Source organism: Diorhabda carinulata, chromosome 8 (assembly GCF_026250575.1).
Source record: "Diorhabda carinulata isolate Delta chromosome 8, icDioCari1.1, whole genome shotgun sequence".
NCBI lineage: Eukaryota > Metazoa > Arthropoda > Insecta > Coleoptera > Chrysomelidae > Diorhabda > Diorhabda carinulata.
Window position 1 is genome coordinate 21,727,017 of NC_079467.1, and position 20,248 is coordinate 21,747,264.

The 20,248-nt window shown below is 32.6% G+C and overlaps 1 protein-coding gene across 1 annotated transcript in view; it reads right to left on the reverse strand.

Annotated features, from left to right (window-relative positions):
* LOC130897002 (sphingomyelin phosphodiesterase) overlaps positions 1 to 17,333 on the reverse strand; it is a 53,270-nt gene extending 35,937 nt beyond the window's left edge. Inside the window, exon 1 of the mRNA XM_057805463.1 lies at positions 17,095 to 17,333. The gene's annotated coding sequence lies outside the window, so the exon portion shown is untranslated. The remainder of the gene's footprint in view (positions 1 to 17,094) is intronic.
* Between the last annotated feature and the right edge of the window lie 2,915 nt (positions 17,334 to 20,248).

Below are 20,248 nucleotides of genomic sequence, written 5' to 3' on the forward strand. Positions count from 1 at the left end.
ATAAAATATTTTATATCATCAGTTATTACTTTGGAAAAAAATCCGTACGTCTTTGTGTTCAGTATTGAACTCATCATAGTTTTCTTCAACCTTCCAAATGCAAGATGTCATTGCATCGGTGAGATTTAAAACCTTGAAACGTAAATAAAAGTGAAAAGCTGGGCTGGTTGTAGCGTAAATATGTGGCTACCGACCGAATTGAAAACGTCCATGAACAGGGTCACATCTGAAATTATGTTATTAAGAAATTATGAACACGTGTCTGTATGTCAATAAAAAGTCCACATCACGAAAAAAGGTTCAAATAAAAGCTAAGTGCTGATGCATAGTGTGAAAACAACTTATTATGTAATAAAGCTGTTCGTTTCCTTATTTTGGAAAATATAAATAACGCCTGAAGTTTTAAATTTAGAAGTACGTACAAATTTGTATAACAATAACAGGTAAATTTTGAAATTAATGTTTCACTATAAGTGATTGTGGTGCATTCTTTTCTCACTTTCAAACTTAAAAAACTCTATTTTTTTATTTCTAATGTACTATTTTGATGAAAAATGCTGATTTTTTAGACACAAAGGTCAATAAACAAAAGCAATATAATTACAACTTGAAAATGAATAGTTTTTGCACGAATACATACTTTTGAGGTTTGTTCATTTGACAATTAAGATACCACAAATGATACAGGGTGTTCGGAGTGAGTAGATAATTGAAAATCTGTGACATAAAAAATACTACCTCTCGTTTCTGAGTTATAGACCTTTAAAGCTGCTAAATTGGAGCTTTTATTTAAGTATATTATCTAAATTATACATTCGATTATTATCAATCGTTTTTTAATAAAAAGGTACTATTTGTTTAACTCGATCAAATTAATGGTTCAAGAGATATGTAGATTTTTAGATGGTTGTAGATACCAAGGAAACCGTCCGCCATAAAGAGACATTTTAAAGAAAATTGTAATTATTTATTGAAAATATTTACAGTAATAAAACATTTCTAAAAACTGCCTACTGTCGAACATCGTGTTACTTGTGTAAAGAAAAAATTGAAATGTAGAAATATTTAGTTGGTTAGCCTATAACTTATCAAATAAAGACAAAAAAACTATAATAAACGTTTGAAGTGGGCACCTTACACTTCAACACACTTCCGGAATCTACGGAGGATATTTCTTTGAACTTGAAAAGTATTCCAAGATGCCCTATAGCGTCTCAAGTTAATTTTATCGATCATTTTTTCGTTTCTTGTGTTCACCACTGTTGCATATACCAAGCTTTCAAGGTATCCCCTTATAAATTAATCCATCATATTTAATTCAATAATTTAATTAAAGAAAATGTTATTAGGATGATTTTCTACATCATTTTGGAAGTAGAGTGGCCTCCATCGTGCATGAACCACATTTATCTGCGAATGTTTAGAGGAATATCTAAATATCGCTATCCATTTGGGTTATTATCAAAAAAATATGGACCTAGTGAATTATTACTCACTATTCCTGCCCACACATTAACACAAAATCGATGCTAATTCTTTGTTTGAATTGTACCGTGAGGATTTCCATCTGCCCATAAATGTAAATCATAGGAATTGATAAATATCGTGTGAAACCAGCTTCATCAGTTAACAGTACTTTTCCTAGAGGATTATCCAGTCTTGCCATTTCCATGGCATGGTATGCACTTTCTGGATTGTGAAAGGTGTAAAGAAGTTTCTCCTGGAGAATCCTATAAATAGTTGTCATTAAATTTAGTGAGATTTAAAGCATTTTGCTCCAAAGCTGGTGTTCGTATAGTTCGTTGTTGATGATTTTCGATAGTTTGAAGTACCTACAAATGTTTATTTATTTATTTATTAGTTCTCCAAGAGATGTTTAATTGTGTTCTAATACCTCCTGTCAGTTTTTTAATAAATAATTACTTTTTGTGATAATTTTTTCAGAATGTCTTTTTATGGCGAACGGTTTCGTTGGCATGTACAAAGATCTAAAAATCTACATATCTCTTAAGTCTTAAGCCATAAATTTTATTGAGTTGAACAAAGAGTACCTTTTTATTAAAAAATCGATCAAAAAATGTGTTTTTGTTATCTTTAGATTGTACAAATTGTCCCTGGCCTTCAGATAGTAGTGTAGAATTATTTATTCCGTCACACTACTTGGACATACGTAATCATCCATTAAAAATTCATAATGTTCGAATTTATAATTTAGAAAATATACTTAAATATAAGTTATAAGAGACGTCTAATACAGCCCATTTTCTGAAACCTCCTTTCTATATGTAGTTTAGGGTCTCATATACCCCAAAAGGGTATATTCTCTTTTCTTGCGTAGTTTTTCACATTTCTAAAGAATGTGTAAGAGATTTCGTCCTCTACATAGCAGATTTTCCTACTTATGTAAGTATACTTAAATAGATTCATAATTATTTCTTGCGCCTTATACCCGCAAGGGTAAAAAGGCTGACGATTAAGTAAGTAAATTATTTCTTCTATCAGTATCTGAAAGGTCTGAATAGATATACTAAACACACTATAAATTCCGCATGAATGAATAATTCATATCGTTAATAGAGTTTATATTTAAAAAAAAATGCTTGCGTCAATGTACTTATAAGCAATTTTAAATCGACGCACTAAAAACAAAGACTAACATTTATAAGGAAAGTTGTCTAACTGTTTCGTAAATACATTATCGACATATATGCGTGATATAATTTATAAAAACAGTGTTTCCTCATTCCACATTGATGCAATGCTCGTAAGAAACTAACAAACATTATTTTCTATTTAACAAAACCTCTTTTCTTTATAACAATGCATAGGATGCATTTAATTGATGTTCAAATGGCTTATGACAATATTTTATTCTGTTTTTGATAACTTGTGTGAGTGTCAAACGGCCCAAAATGCTCCAATATATGTATTTACTTGTCCCCTTCCGATTTGTTATATCGAGGTTGCACTGTAATTATTAACAGTATAAATACAAATGCTAATTCACATTTTATCCTTGGCTTTGCTCCGTTGTTTGTTTTTGAGTGAATCCGCGATCGCTGATCACAATTTTGATTTGAATTTTGTGGTATTTAAACACCTCAAATTCATTAAGGTAAGTTTTACTTTGGAGCGAATTTAATTCACTTAACTAAGAGAAGAGAATGTAAAAGTAGTAATTTTTTTAACCTTTCCACAGAATTTATTCTTGAATTTAATTCGATGCTTTCCGCATGAAATTATGGACAACTTTGACCGGTTTCTATAGCATAAGCATTGTTATTTTATGAAAATATTAGATAAATTAAAATTATTCATCATTATAGACTTTATTATTGTTAAAATAGTTACGACTTTCAAATAAGAATTTTAAAATAAAATAAGTTTTTAAAATCTTTCCACTTGCTAATAAATCACCACCTTAATTTCCTTTCTTTCAACGAAAACTTTTTTATACACTGAGACGGTTCTCTTTACCTTTACAGTCCATATATATCACGTTATCAATTTTCTTCTAATAAATCGTGTAACTTGTATCCTAATCTATAGTTAGACATCGGGTTTACTTTGGTGTTTAAGGTGTTGCCTAATACTAATTGGATTCAATTAAAGACATAGTACTATATCTATGGTTTCAATATATCAATAACTGTTCGCGAGTCTGATTCGAATCAGTTAAGGAAACGATCGCATGCGCACTTTCTACTTGTAGAACGTTCGCTGACCACCCGTTTTTTATTTCTGTCAATTTTTAAGTGTAGTTTTCACATAGAGTTACTGGTTACTTTTTCTTTAATTTATTCAAACGGTATATCATTCGAATTACTTTGTTATTAAACCTAACTCTGAACAAAGTGGAATTAGTTGAATATTTAAGTTTCACAATTTTCATTGATGATAAAACCAACTTAATCTAATATACCTACGTATTCGATATTGAATTCTGTTAGGCAAATTAACAAAAATTGTTTCAATTCTTTCCAGATTTCCGATGTTTATTTGTATACATATTGTTAAGAGTCTCAATTTATTTTGTAATTTTCTTATCAAAGTAATCGATTCAGTTATGGAAACTTGTACAATTTGAATTCTCACAGAACAATTATTGTATTTACGATATACATGTTGCTCATTTTCCAGTTATACAAATCAAAAAGCGGAAGTGCTTCTTCGTACTCACAGTAAAAATTACTGTTACCTAATATGACTCATGAACGTATTCGGTATTAAGTCGGTTTGTTATATACGCCTCGCCTTTATACTCACAATTTAATAAACTGAATTAAATAGCCAGGAAGTAACAGTACTTTATTCTATTCTAATTAAGTTTTACCTTGTGTCTAGCAATAACGAAACCATCTGATGATATTTCTGAGAGGGAGAAAAGAGACTAGAAACAATAAACTTTATAAACTGTGACATTAAATTATCGTAATTAACTTGAGTATTTCTTAGAATAAACTCATTGATATACATACATGGTATATAAAAATTGTCGTATGATTTAAATCTTATAAATAGGAAATTGGTGATTCGAATCAGCTTGAAGCAAATTTCATGCGACTAAAATTTTTATAACATTCATTTGGGTAATTAACAGCATTTATAAATAAACTTTTGTATCTGTACTTATATCTTAGTATCATCGTTATAATCGCAGATAAAGTATATTATTCAATTTGCTGTAATAGTCATTACGCATTTGATGAATAACAACTTCTTCTGCCTGAGTTATGATTTATATAAGTTACGCTCAAAGACCGAAAACGGCCAGTGGCTATTCTGATATAGCAAGGTCCCAAATGAAATTATTTTATATTTAGAAGACGTCAAATCACTCAATATAATGCTGCTTATTAATAATTATTTAGTAACAAATTAGTACAACACTAATTATTTGAATAAATGTTTAATGACAACGTTTTTATATATTTTTTATATCCATATGGTCAATAGTTGATTCAACTAACCTAACCTAACCTCAAAATGCCACAACAATTTCTCATGCAAAAACAAATAGGTGGAGTGCAGTGAAGATTGATTGTAGTAATATACTTTTTTTAATATTAAAACGACTGTTAAAAATTTTGTTACCCAATGATTATTATATTATGTGAGCTGACGTCTTGTAAATATAAAATAATTTTATTCGGGTTCTAGTCATGTCAAACAGTCACAACGCGTTCTGGCAATTGCAAGGCACACGGAACTTCTGAAATGTCATACTTAATAAACTCTAAAAAGCGATTCCGATGGATACAAAACGGAATATTTTCAATAAAATTGAAATGGTATACAACTTGAGTGATGGTAAGTTAGAAAGTACGACTCTCGCTAAAATAACAATGTTGTTATGTTTATTGAAGAGTACAACGTATCTACTTAAAATAAGGACACCTTCGATCTCGTTTAGTGGGTTTTCCTTATGCGTCATACTTTACATTCTCGTATAGTAGCATCCGTATTTAAATGTTGGTGTTTTCTTATTCAAATTATTTGTTTTTTCATCTTTACGTATTGAGTTTATAAGAGCACTTAGAATTTACAAAAGTGGATTCAATTCGGTTCTATACTTGACGGTGTATCAGGGTTATCGGTAATTCAGGTTTCCACTGTATCAACGGACGTTGTTGCTGATTCTTTCAGAACAATATCAGCGGATATCGATATTGAGTTACTGAAATAAAATATATCAATCTTGTTTTTATTTTTCATTTCATATCGATGATATGTTGATATGATTTTGATTTATTTTTGAACATAATTGTTGTTTATGTGTGATCTATATCTAGAAATTGATATATTGAGCTTGAGATATAACTCTTTTCGTCTAATAATAATCAGCATCGATTTAATACTGATACTGTTATGAAAAACAATCCACGGATGCTGAAATTACAATTACGTTTCTGAGATCAACCTTCTTTACATTAAATATCTTAAAAATATGAAATTTCTATAACATTATACAGCTTCTAACTATAAATTTCAAATAATGATGGTAGAATGCGTAGTTTGCGTTTTATGTAAGTTTATTGAAGTGCTTATTTGGTGCGTGGCTTTCCAATTAATACACTGGAAGAAATGAGGATCAAGCAACGTGGTTCGCCCGTTTTCGATATTTCTGATAACACCCGTAATGGAAGACCAGTGACCTCGGACAACTACAAAGGCATTGGAATCGTAGATCGTCCATTCACATGTATACATAATAGATGATGACGGTAAAGCATGGGACGGCATTTTCCTGTGTCACCTCATCATAAAATTTAGAACAGAAAAATCGTGCATCAAAATGATGATAATCACTTTTTATAATGATCAAATTATATATTACCCACAAAGTTCTTATTCTCACGACTCGAAGTCTCCCTGGAACTTGACTGCAGCCTAAAAGAATATTTCTTGCAAACTTTTCTTGATATGGAAAGGGACTATTTATAACAATCTTGAGAAAAACAAGATGTGTAAAATGTGATTCGGACTGTTACGTTTCAAAAGTGGTCACTAAACCATAAAGGGTAGTAAAGAATTCAAAAAGTAACTAGCTTTTACCCGCGGCTTCGCTCGCATCGAATCCATTAAATAAGTATCAGAAATCATTACAATCGAAAAGGACGAACTCTGTAGCTATATTAGATCTTTGAATGTAGAAAAATTGCCAAAAACCTACAAAAATCCATAACTCTACATTGAATGTCCGCGCCTAGCTCCTCTCCAACTCAACCGATTTAAGTGTTCAAAAACTCAAAAAGAAGAAGGTGTTTCAGCGAGTGTTCTTAAACAAAAACGAACTCTGTAGCTATATTAGAACCTGAGATATAGATCTTTGAATGTAGAAAAATTGCCAAAAACCTACAAAAATCCATAACTCCACATTGAATGTCCGCGCCTAGCTCCTCTCCAACTCAACCAATTTAAGTGTTCAAAAACTCAAAAGGAAGAAGGTGTTTCAGCGAGTGTTCTTAAACCAAAACGAACTCTGTAGCTATATTAGAACCTGAGATATAGATCTTTGAATGTAGAAAAATTGCCAAAAACCTACAAAAATCCATAACTCCACATTGAATGTCCGCGCCTAGCTCCTCTCCAACTCAACCGATTTAAGTGTTCAAAAACTCAAAGAAAGAAGGTGTTTCAGCGAGTGTTCTTAAACCAAAACGAACTCTGTAGCTATATTAGAACCTGAGATATAGATCTTTGAATGTAGAAAAATTGCCAAAAACCTACAAAAATCCATAACTCCACATTGAATGTCCGCGCCTAGCTCCTCTCCAACTCAACCGATTTAAGTGTTCAAAAACTCAAAAAAAGAAGGTGTTTCAGCGAGTGTTCTTAAACCAAAACGAACTCTGTAGCTATATTAGAACTTGAGATATAGATCTTTGAATGTAGAAAAATTGTCAAAAACCTACGAAAATCCATAACTTCACATTGAATGTCCGCGCCTAGCTCCTCTCCAACTCAACCGATTTAATTGTTCAAAAACTCAAAAAAAAAAGGTGTTTCAGCGAGTGTTCTTAAATCAAAACGAACTCTGTAGCTATATTAGAACCTGAGATATAGATCTTTGAATGTAGAAAAATTGCCAAAAACCTACAAAAATCCATAACTCCACATTGAATGTCCGCGCCTAGCTCCTCTCCAACTCAACCGATTTAAGTGTTCAAAAACTCAAAAAAAGAAGGTGTTTCAGCGAGTGTTCTTAAACCAAAACGAACTCTGTAGCTATATTAGAACCTGAGATATAAATCTTTGAATGTAGAAAAATTGCCAAAAACCTACAAAAATCCATAACTCCACATTGAATGTCCGCGCCTAGCTCCTCTCCAACTCAACCGATTTAAGTGTTCAAAAACTCAAAGAAAGAAGGTGTTTCAGCGAGTGTTCTTAAACCAAAACGAACTCTGTAGCTATATTAGAACCTGAGATATAGATCTTTGAATGTAGAAAAATTGCCAAAAACCTACAAAAATCCATAACTCCACATTGAATGTCCGCGCCTAGCTCCTCTCCAACTCAACCGATTTAAGTGTTCAAAAACTCAAAAAAAGAAGGTGTTTCAGCGAGTGTTCTTAAACCAAAACGAACTCTGTAGCTATATTAGAACCTGAGATATAGATCTTTGAATGTAGAAAAATTGCCAAAAACCTACAAAAATCCATAACTCCACATTGAATGTCCGCGCCTAGCTCCTCTCCAACTCAACCGATTTAAGTGTTCAAAAACTCAAAAAGAAGAAGGTGTTTCAGCGAGTGTTCTTAAACAAAAACGAACTCTGTAGCTATATTAGAACCTGAGATATAGATCTTTGAATGTAGAAAAATTGCCAAAAACCTACAAAAATCCATAACTCCACATTGAATGTCCGCGCCTAGCTCCTCTCCAACTCAACCAATTTAAGTGTTCAAAAACTCAAAAGGAAGAAGGTGTTTCAGCGAGTGTTCTTAAACCAAAACGAACACTGTAGCTATATTAGAACCTGAGATATAGATCTTTGAATGTAGAAAAATTGCCAAAAACCTACAAAAATCCATAACTCCACATTGAATGTCCGCGCCTAGCTCCTCTCCAACTCAACCAATTTAAGTGTTCAAAAACTCAAAAGGAAGAAGGTGTTTCAGCGAGTGTTCTTAAACCAAAACGAACTCTGTAGCTATATTAGAACCTGAGATATAGATCTTTGAATGTAGAAAAATTGCCAAAAACCTACAAAAATCCATAACTCCACATTGAATGTCCGCGCCTAGCTCCTCTCCAACTCAACCGATTTAAGTGTTCAAAAACTCAAAAAAAGAAGGTGTTTCAGCGAGTGTTCTTAAACCAAAACGAACTCTGTAGCTATATTAGAACCTGAGATATAGATCTTTGAATGTAGAAAAATTGCCAAAAACCTACAAAAATCCATAACTCCACATTGAATGTCCGCGCCTAGCTCCTCTCCAACTCAACCGATTTAAGTGTTCAAAAACTCAAAAAGAAGAAGGTGTTTCAGCGAGTGTTCTTAAACAAAAACGAACTCTGTAGCTATATTAGAACCTGAGATATAGATCTTTGAATGTAGAAAAATTGCCAAAAACCTACAAAAATCCATAACTCCACATTGAATGTCCGCGCCTAGCTCCTCTCCAACTCAACCGATTTAAGTGTTCAAAAACTCAAAAAGAAGAAGGTGTTTCAGCGAGTGTTCTTAAACAAAAACGAACTCTGTAGCTATATTAGAACCTGAGATATAGATCTTTGAATGTAGAAAAATTGCCAAAAACCTACAAAAATCCATAACTCCACATTGAATGTCCGCGCCTAGCTCCTCTCCAACTCAACCGATTTAAGTGTTCAAAAACTCAAAGAAAGAAGGTGTTTCAGCGAGTGTTCTTAAACCAAAACGAACTCTGTAGCTATATTAGAACCTGAGATATAGATCTTTGAATGTAGAAAAATTGCCAAAAACCTACAAAAATCCATAACTCCACATTGAATGTCCGCGCCTAGCTCCTCTCCAACTCAACCGATTTAAGTGTTCAAAAACTCAAAAGGAAGAAGGTGTTTCAGCGAGTGTTCTTAAACCAAAACGAACACTGTAGCTATATTAGAACCTGAGATATAGATCTTTGAATGTAGAAAAATTGCCAAAAACCTACAAAAATCCATAACTCCACATTGAATGTCCGCGCCTAGCTCCTCTCCAACTCAACCGATTTAAGTGTTCAAAAACTCAAAGAAAGAAGGTGTTTCAGCGAGTGTTCTTAAACCAAAACGAACTCTGTAGCTATATTAGAACCTGAGATATAGATCTTTGAATGTAGAAAAATTGCCAAAAACCTACAAAAATCCATAACTCCACATTGAATGTCCGCGCCTAGCTCCTCTCCAACTCAACCGATTTAAGTGTTCAAAAACTCAAAAAGAAGAAGGTGTTTCAGCGAGTGTTCTTAAACAAAAACGAACTCTGTAGCTATATTAGAACCTGAGATATAGATCTTTGAATGTAGAAAAATTGCCAAAAACCTACAAAAATCCATAACTCCACATTGAATGTCCGCGCCTAGCTCCTCTCCAACTCAACCAATTTAAGTGTTCAAAAACTCAAAAGGAAGAAGGTGTTTCAGCGAGTGTTCTTAAACCAAAACGAACTCTGTAGCTATATTAGAACCTGAGATATAAATTTTTGAATGTAGAAAAATTGCCAAAAACCTACAAAAATCCATAACTCCACATTGAATGTCCGCGCCTAGCTCCTCTCCAACTCAACCGATTTAAGTGTTCAAAAACTCAAAGAAAGAAGGTGTTTCAGCGAGTGTTCTTAAACCAAAACGAACTCTGTAGCTATATTAGAACCTGAGATATAGATCTTTGAATGTAGAAAAATTGCCAAAAACCTACAAAAATCCATAACTCCACATTGAATGTCCGCGCCTAGCTCCTCTCCAACTCAACCGATTTAAGTGTTCAAAAACTCAAAAAGAAGAAGGTGTTTCAGCGAGTGTTCTTAAACAAAAACGAACTCTGTAGCTATATTAGAACCTGAGATATAGATCTTTGAATGTAGAAAAATTGCCAAAAACCTACAAAAATCCATAACTCCACATTGAATGTCCGCGCCTAGCTCCTCTCCAACTCAACAAATTTAAGTGTTCAAAAACTCAAAAGGAAGAAGGTGTTTCAGCGAGTGTTCTTAAACCAAAACGAACTCTGTAGCTATATTAGAACCTGAGATATAAATCTTTGAATGTAGAAAAATTGCCAAAAACCTACAAAAATCCATAACTCCACATTGAATGTCCGCGCCTAGCTCCTCTCCAACTCAACCGATTTAAGTGTTCAAAAACTCAAAAGGAAGAAGGTGTTTCAGCGAGTGTTCTTAAACCAAAACGAACACTGTAGCTATATTAGAACCTGAGATATAGATCTTTGAATGTAGAAAAATTGCCAAAAACCTACAAAAATCCATAACTCCACATTGAATGTCCGCGCCTAGCTCCTCTCCAACTCAACCGATTTAAGTGTTCAAAAACTCAAAGAAAGAAGGTGTTTCAGCGAGTGTTCTTAAACCAAAACGAACTCTGTAGCTATATTAGAACCTGAGATATAGATCTTTGAATGTAGAAAAATTGCCAAAAACCTACAAAAATCCATAACTCCACATTGAATGTCCGCGCCTAGCTCCTCTCCAACTCAACCGATTTAAGTGTTCAAAAACTCAAAAGGAAGAAGGTGTTTCAGCGAGTGTTCTTAAACCAAAACGAACACTGTAGCTATATTAGAACCTGAGATATAGATCTTTGAATGTAGAAAAATTGCCAAAAACCTACAAAAATCCATAACTCCACATTGAATGTCCGCGCCTAGCTCCTCTCCAACTCAACCGATTTAAGTGTTCAAAAACTCAAAGAAAGAAGGTGTTTCAGCGAGTGTTCTTAAACCAAAACGAACTCTGTAGCTATATTAGAACCTGAGATATAGATCTTTGAATGTAGAAAAATTGCCAAAAACCTACAAAAATCCATAACTCCACATTGAATGTCCGCGCCTAGCTCCTCTCCAACTCAACCGATTTAAATTTTCAAAAACTCAAAAGAAAAAAGGTGTTTCAGCGAGTGTTCTTAAACCAAAACGAACTCTGTAGCTATATTAGAACCTGAGATATAGATCTTTGAATGTAGAAAAATTGCCAAAAACCTACAAAAATCCATAACTCCACATTCAATGTCCGCGCCTAGCTCCTCTCCAACTCAACCGATTTAATTGTTCAAAAACTCAAAAGAAAGAAGGTATTTCAGCGAGTGTTCTTAAACCAAAACGAACTCTGTAGCTATATTAGAACCTGAGATATAAATCTTTGAATGTAGAAAAATTGCCAAAAACCTACAAAAATCCATAACTCCACATTGAATGTCCGCGCCTAGCTCCTCTCCAACTCAACCAATTTAAGTGTTCAAAAACTCAAAAGGAAGAAGGTGTTTCAGCGAGTGTTCTTAAACCAAAACGAACTCTGTAGCTATATTAGAACCTGAGATATAAATCTTTGAATGTAGAAAAATTGCCAAAAACCTACAAAAATCCATAACTCCACATTGAATGTCCGCGCCTAGCTCCTCTCCAACTCAACCAATTTAAGTGTTCAAAAACTCAAAAGGAAGAAGGTGTTTCAGCGAGTGTTCTTAAACCAAAACGAACTCTGTAGCTATATTAGAACCTGAGATATAAATCTTTGAATGTAGAAAAATTGCCAAAAACCTACAAAAATCCATAACTCCACATTGAATGTCCGCGCCTAGCTCCTCTCCAACTCAACCGATTTAAGTGTTCAAAAACTCAAAAAAAAGAAGGTGTTTCAACGAGTGTTCTTAAAACAAAACGAACTTTGTAGCTATATTAGAACCTGAGATATAGATCTTTGAATGTAGAAAAATTGCCAAAAACCTACAAAAATCCATAACTCCGCATTGAATGTCCGCGCCTAGCTCCTCTCCAACTCAACCGATTTAAGTGTTCAAAAACTCAAAGAAAGAAGGTGTTTCAGCGAGTGTTCTTAAACCAAAACGAACTCTGTAGCTATATTAGAACCTGAGATATAGATCTTTGAATGTAGAAAAATTGCCAAAAACCTAAAAAAATCCAAAACTCCACATTGAATGTCCGCGCCTAGCTCCTCTCCAACTCAACCGATTTAAATTTTCAAAAACTCAAAAGAAAGAAGGTGTTTCAGCGAGTGTTCTTAAACCAAAACGAAGTCTCTATCTTAAATAGAACCTGAGATATCGAGGATAGAACGTGTGTATGTGAAAAACTCCCATAAGTAATGTACAGGGGGAAATCGCATTTGAGTATAACTTGAGAATGGTGAAAATTAGATGAAATCCGATGGTTGATGGCTGATCTGTGCATCAATACCTTTCATTGAAAAAAAAATTAAGCAAATCGGTTGGGTAGAACACCTGAACGGACTCGGAATGGAAATCATCAATTTTTTAATATATAAGATACACCGTGCACAGTGAAAGATGTTTCCAGTTGATGATATGTGTAGAAAGGTCTTTTTCAAATCATATCGTGTACAATATGTTACAATAACAAAAAAATTGTTATCTACCGCCTGTGGTTTACACTTTATAATTGGTACAGGTTTCTGGAGGATACAGTGTGTTCATAAAATAGTTCATACCCGTAGATTTTTAATTTTAGTTAGGATTTTTGAAATGATAATTTCATGTATTGCGCCCGAAATACAAAAAAGTCTACTCAAATCTTTTAAATAAAAAAATTAAACATATTAGTAGAAGTAATTGAACTTTAATGTAAAAAATGATCGTACTTTGTAAAACAAAACAAATAATAAAAAACAAATCAATAATTAAGTTGTAAGCTAATTGTTTTGAATTAGGACTATTTGATTCGTTAATTGTACTTAAGTTGTGAAAAACTGGAGAAAGAAGAAATCAACATGATTTTTAATAAACACTTAGTAAGAATCATATTCGTTGGTACTTTCCTTAAATTTAACTTTTCTAAAGCTAGCTAGCTTAATGGGGATAGTACGTTAACCAAAGTGTTTCAATTGTATTTATTCGCAGATATTCCGGTGCACTTAAGAATATTATCTAATCTAATCTATCCATATTATTCAAGTCTTGCTTTCAAACCATTCTCCGAAATCTAAATTCCCTAACCAAATGGTAATTATTTGTTTTAGCTATTTATTTCAACTTTACGGATTTCTAATTTTCTTGAACTGTCCCCGAATAGCTTTCGTGGTCTGATACGGCTAAGACCAATTTGCAGTCTGTCCACTCCTGGGAGCTGTAAGACCTTGAAGTTGGTGGAGTGGCTCAGTAACTTTCTCTCTTCTTGTGCCGTCTTGACGGACTGGTGGAGAGGAGTGAAGCTAAGAAACAGCTCAAAAATCCAAAGGATTAAGTGTTGTACGCTGATGCAATGACAATTTGTTGTCCTCCCGACGTACGACACTCCCGAGAATTGAGGAGGGTGGTTTAGTGGGTGAGAGTCCCACACAAACTCACAGCATTTGCACCCGCCCGATGTGAGGAAGGCATTAGCTTCCACCCCACCTCATGGCAAAAAAAAAGTTGCAGTCTGTATTTCAACGTTTTTCGCATAGGATGGAATCTCAATATACATATTTTTTCAAACGACTTTGCATATCTTCTTTGGATTTTTTATCTAAGTCATCGGATTAACGGTCCAAATTGATTAAAAACTTTACTTTACATATTCTATGACTACTTATCGATTCTTCTAAAACTACTTTCTTTATTTAGACACCAGATATCACGTTACATAATTTGCTAAATATTGTTAATTAATATTTTTTAATGTTCAGTTATACTAACCAATATTTTCGTTTACAAATATAATATACGTAACTGTAAACAATTATAATGCATGCGAAACATGTTCAAAATCCAATAAGATAGTTACTTTAATAGTACTTTTGACCCAGTTTCACCTTTAGTCAAAAAGACTGGTAGATAATTAGTAGTTCTCCTTTTGATTCCATCAAGGAGATCAAGGCCAGATTGCACTTAAGAAATTCGATATTTACTGTTATTATAGATGTTACGTCATATGGAGGATCCTAAAAAATAAAGAAGGAAACGAAACAACGATAATCAACAAGATACGAAATATCAAAAACATTCAAGACAACGAGAGGATTCTCGGTTGTTTTTGATATCGGAAATAGCCTTTGGAGATGATTTGGTAGTAAAGGCTAAGGACGAAAGAACCATTAACAAAAAACTGAAGAATGTTATGCAAGTTTTGAAAGTATGACGATAAATGAGAAGAAAGCAAAGACGGTGATTATAAGCTTTGAGTACTTAGGCTTAAAAATAACGGAAGATGGAAAAATCGAAGAGGAAATAAAGGAGAAAACCAAGGCAGCAGGAAGACTCTTTGGAAGCATTGAAAATACATACCTGGTAAAGAAAGAGATATTGAAAGAAATAAAAACACAAATTTTCAAAAAAGTAGTCACTCCTCTAGTCGTTTTCGGAGAAGCAACTACATTGCAAAGACAAAGAAATAAGATACAGAGCATGGAGATGAGATATCTAAGGAATATAGAAGGAAAAACATGATTTGAACTTGTTACAAGAAGGGTGAAGAAAGAAAAGAGTGGAGGAGACTTTGAAGACGTGATACTACATCGTAACTAGATTCCTTACACCTAAGAAAATGTCAATATATTGGGAACTTCTACGTAGATGCCAACGCCCGGTTAATTAAATTTGGAAACAGTCAAATTTTGAAACATGATCAGTGAAATATGCCACCCGCTACATGCGCATGGAACACACAAAGTTTTACTTCTCTCATGCAATAAATTGTGGCGACCACGCCATGTGACTTTGCATTTATAATCACTTGATATAGTACAGAACAAATTTTCTCAATAAAACGATAATCTGTCCAAGTAACCTTCTTAATTTCCAAATAGCATTAAATTCATCCTCCCCAATATACCTGACTTTGGGAACACCAAAACCTTCTACCTGCTTTTCGTTCCATACTTACACGAACCCAGGCGAGGCGTTTAGAATCGTGAAGAAATTCTTTTTGTCTTAAGACCGCGACGTAGTTTAATCTTTCGATGTATAAAAAGTTGTTAATATTTTGTTGTAAGATTAAGTTATCGAACTTTGTTCATTGTACGGTCTCTCGACTACCCTCGACACGTACCAACTCTGATCTGATTATTTATCTTTACGTGACATTATAACTAACGAGTTTGAATCTATTTTAGTGTAGCTACAGTAGAAGCCCCAATTCGAGAGAGTCACATATCATTATCAAAATGGATCGTGTCGAGCAACACGTGGTGATAAAATTTGCGTTTAATAGAATCAACTCCAGTAAAGTAGTGAAGAGCCTATGAAGAACACCAATAGAAAGTGTGTAGGGATGCCAAAGTCGGCAATTTATTATTGGTTTACAATGTAGGTGGACCGAATATTATTTTTTCCTTTGTGGGACAGCAGAATCAGAGAACATAATTATGTGGAAAAATAGTAGCTACAATAAAGATGAAAAGCTTTGTGAAGACGCTAAACAAGAATTGTGATGCATGCTAATTAGTACAGAAGGAAAACTAAAAGAGGGAATATTTGTAATCCCACAGATCCGTAAAGTTATAAAAGATCCTCAGTTTGAAAGTCTCTTAACGGAGAAGTTGCTTCAAAGTCATTCAAAGAGATTCTCAAGTTTTGGGGACTGGAAAATGTGAAAATTATTTATTATTAAAATGAATTTCGAGCTGCAATCTTAAGATACCGCAATGAAGTTACGTGAAACATTTCTTTGTTATTTATTAAAATATCTTCAAAGTTGGAGAGACGTCCCTGGCTCACCATGTATGATTAATTCGTATATTTCACTAATTATGAAATTAGATAATACTCGTATAAGGGCAATATCAAAATTGAAAATATAATTATTATTATATAGCTGCGTTTTTATAAATCATTTTTTTTTTTTGTAAAACTCTTCTTCATATGTGTTAAAAGTGGTATTTCTTGAAAAGGAAGATTGTATTTATTCTACACAAACATTCGAAATGATAGAGTCAGTGACCGCGCATTTTCTATTGTTCATTTCTTGACAGTTACTTTAAGGAATCTTCAAACTCATGTTTAAATAATATATTTCAACGAGAAACACCTTTTCACTCCTCTAGTTAGTTTAAAATTTCTCGGACTATCTCAATTAATATGGAGGACTATTTCTTGTTTTAATAAAAAATACACTCGGTTAGATTCATATTCCTTTTATATAATAATACAAAACTGCTGTTGTAAACTATTTCGTATATGTTCGTTAGTTTATAAACATTGCAAAAATAAATAAACCGTTATATTTAAAACTAACTTAACTACTGTTCTAAATAATGAAATAAGAACTGAATCTGGTTTCAATGAATCCTACTGATTTAAACTTGTTTTTAAAGAAAAAATTACTTAAATTTACAATTTTTTCTTAACTTCCCTCATTAAATAATTTACAGTTATCTTTAATCTAAAGTAGAACTCGCGAAAAGTAGGCCCCGATCAAAATACTGCTAGCATATTATCTTACCTTACAGTCAAAATAAATATAAAATAGAAATTTTATGGTACAATCACTTTTTTTTCCACAAATTATCAAGTCACTTAATAGGAGAACATTGGGTCGATGCAGTTCGGAAAAATATTGACCGTAGATACGTCAGCGATCTTTACAAATAGAAAGTTCGACGTGCTTCAATGTTGGCGCGTTCGAGTCAAGACTCGGACTGGGGTTTGAGATGCCTATTGGCGCGACATTGATTGTGGGTCAAGTTGTCCCCCCAAACACCATCAGGTTTCACCAAAAGAATGCCCCGAAGACGGTTCTACTGCGAACTCTGCAGAGTCTAGATAAGTAATGGATGGCGTTGTCAAAATTAATAAGATCACATTACGACGCAACGAAAGTTTTGTTTGTTTCGCGAATGAGTATTTTTATTTTGTTATTTTTAGAATAAGATTGTCAATTGAAATATAACGTTTACTATACAAGGTACGAAGGGGTAAACTTTATCAAATTTCTGCCAAATGATTTAATAACGGAATTCATAATCTGGGAGTAAATTTAAGATATTGGGTTAATTAGTTTATACATATAAATATAGGTGACGACGTATTTTCAAACATGTTAAATTATTTCAAAATTGCTGTCATAACTGTTTTTGATGTATTTAAAATCTAATGTTTCTGTTGAGAGTACTACATTTATATTTGTACGTGTCTCGTTGTACGGAGAGCGCATGTGTGGAAGAGTTTAGGCGCACGACGTGTGCCTTAACAGGCTAAGTTCAGTGTTGCCAGAGCTAGTACAATTGTACAATTTTAGTACATTTTAGTGTATTTTATATGCTAGAAAATTTTTCCTTTGTCTAATACATTTTCCCTCCGTTCGCAAATATAAAGTTATTTTATATTTTCGTTTAATAAAATAAACTAGAAATTGTACTAGATTGTAACAATAATTAGAAAACAGAGCCAAGTTGATTTATATTTAGATCGTGAGATTTTTGTACTGCATTGCTAATTTTATCGGTAAACTTTATATAAATTTTTCATCCTTAAAATAATAATTGACAGTCTATAACATTTTTGGAAAAAAAAATTTAATTTAAACTTATGTTTATACATCTTTCTATAATTTTATTTATTTATTAAATTTGTTTGAAGTTGGTACAATCTAGTACATTTTCTAGTTCAATTTTTACATTCAGCTTTTAAATTGTGGCAACACTGGCTAAGATTATATACATTATACAGGCCCCAGTTCTATGTGAGATGTTGTATCGTACAGACGCTTCTTTTATTGTTTTTATTAACAGGCAATAAAGCCTTTTTTATTACGAGTGATTTATTTGATCACTCATGCACCTTAACAGTTTCCAAACCAATATTTTATCCTTAGGATTACCAAAATTTGTCTTAAAGTACGTATTGATGGATTTATGTATATATTTTCAAATGTACTCTATTGAAAATATTATCTGGTCCTTGCTTTTAAACAGTATTAGAATGTCGCAATACAAATTTCTACTATTTTCGCTTTGATTTTGGGAAATGGTGGTTTGACATAAAGATTTCTTAAACCTCTCTATGAACTTAACCTCATTTTTCCCATCATAACCGTCAAGTACAGCTATATCTTCAATCAAAGTATTTTCCTTTCAATTTTAAGTGGGTAATTAATAAAAGGATTCATCAGAAAAATTGATACCGGCTATTTTGTGTTGGATATCGTGCGCCTACATGTAACGGTATTTATTATTAATACTTCAAATTCTAATCTAGAAAACTAGAATGAGAAAAATACTTGATTGAAAATGGAGCTGTACTTATGATCATTACGGGAAAATTGTAGATGAATTGATTAATAGTGAAACAGTTAAGAAATATCTCCATTAAACCTCTTTCCAAAATCAAAAACAAAAGAGATCTCGTTTGTTAAAAATATTATCTAATCCTTTTATATAAGTAGTTTATACATGCAACAATAATTCAAAACAGTTGTTAGGTAATCCCAAGGATAAAATACTAGAAAATAGAAATACAGAAAACTGGTACTCATAGAGTTAGCCGTAATAATTGTGACAGAAAGTATACTGGGTAAACTAGGAGGTCGATTAATTTTCGGTTTAGAAAGCACGTAGCTCATTTGAAAAATGTACCGACAGAAAAATAAGAATTGGCGAGCACGCTGTTAATAATAATCAATGAATAAATATAATTTTTTTGATTCTTGTAAGGATGCTAAGGTTCACTGCAGTTCCCTTTTACACTTTTCAATTTACACCAGGCTAGGAAATTGGTATATGCAATATCGTACTGCTGAGTGAATTTTTTAGGTAGGGATTCCTAAAATTTTCTCTTGTAGACTCTTAAGGGACTAGTACTGGTTATAAGGGTAAAAAGTTACGCATACCTAAAGATTTTTTTCTTGTTTTGTTTATTATAATTCCATATAAAACTTTTTGTTTATTATTTTTTGATAATAAAGTATTACAAAAAAAATTTTTTCATTTTTTTTTTCTTCAACATCATCTTATAGAAGACGCCAAAGCTGGGACTGCGAAAATGTTAACCTCCCACAGATAATCTCTAATTTAGTAATTATGAAACAAAAAATTCAAAATGCTTATTAAAGAAAAAGGTAACCTAACCTAACCAACTTTGAATAAGAAATTTAAAAAAATGCGGTCATGAAACAAAGGAATTTCTTTTATTAAATAGTTTTTATCAAATAATATAAATGTTAAAAATGTTCATTTAAGGAATTTTTGAGACTTTTAGCGTCAGGTCATTTTCCACCACTGTCAAATATCCTATCATCTAAAATGGTAAATTTGAGATAGAAATTGTAACTTTCTGTAAAAAAACAATCTAAACGTCATTTCCAGCCCCATTAACTAGCAACGTCAAACTATAGATAAAAATTATTTGTAACTCTAATGGTAATTTTACAATTTCTTTTCAATTAAAAATAAAAAATCTGGTTCCTATCTTCATTAATATTATATTGTCATTATAAGAGGGCGGAAAATATAAATTAAAATTTCATTCGAAAATTGTTATAAGAATTTGTGACCAACGCATCCTTTACCTATAGAATTTTTATAGTATAAATATATTCGAAACAATGATATTGTTTGCTAAATCGGTTGATGAGGGTAAATAAAAATAAAACACACATG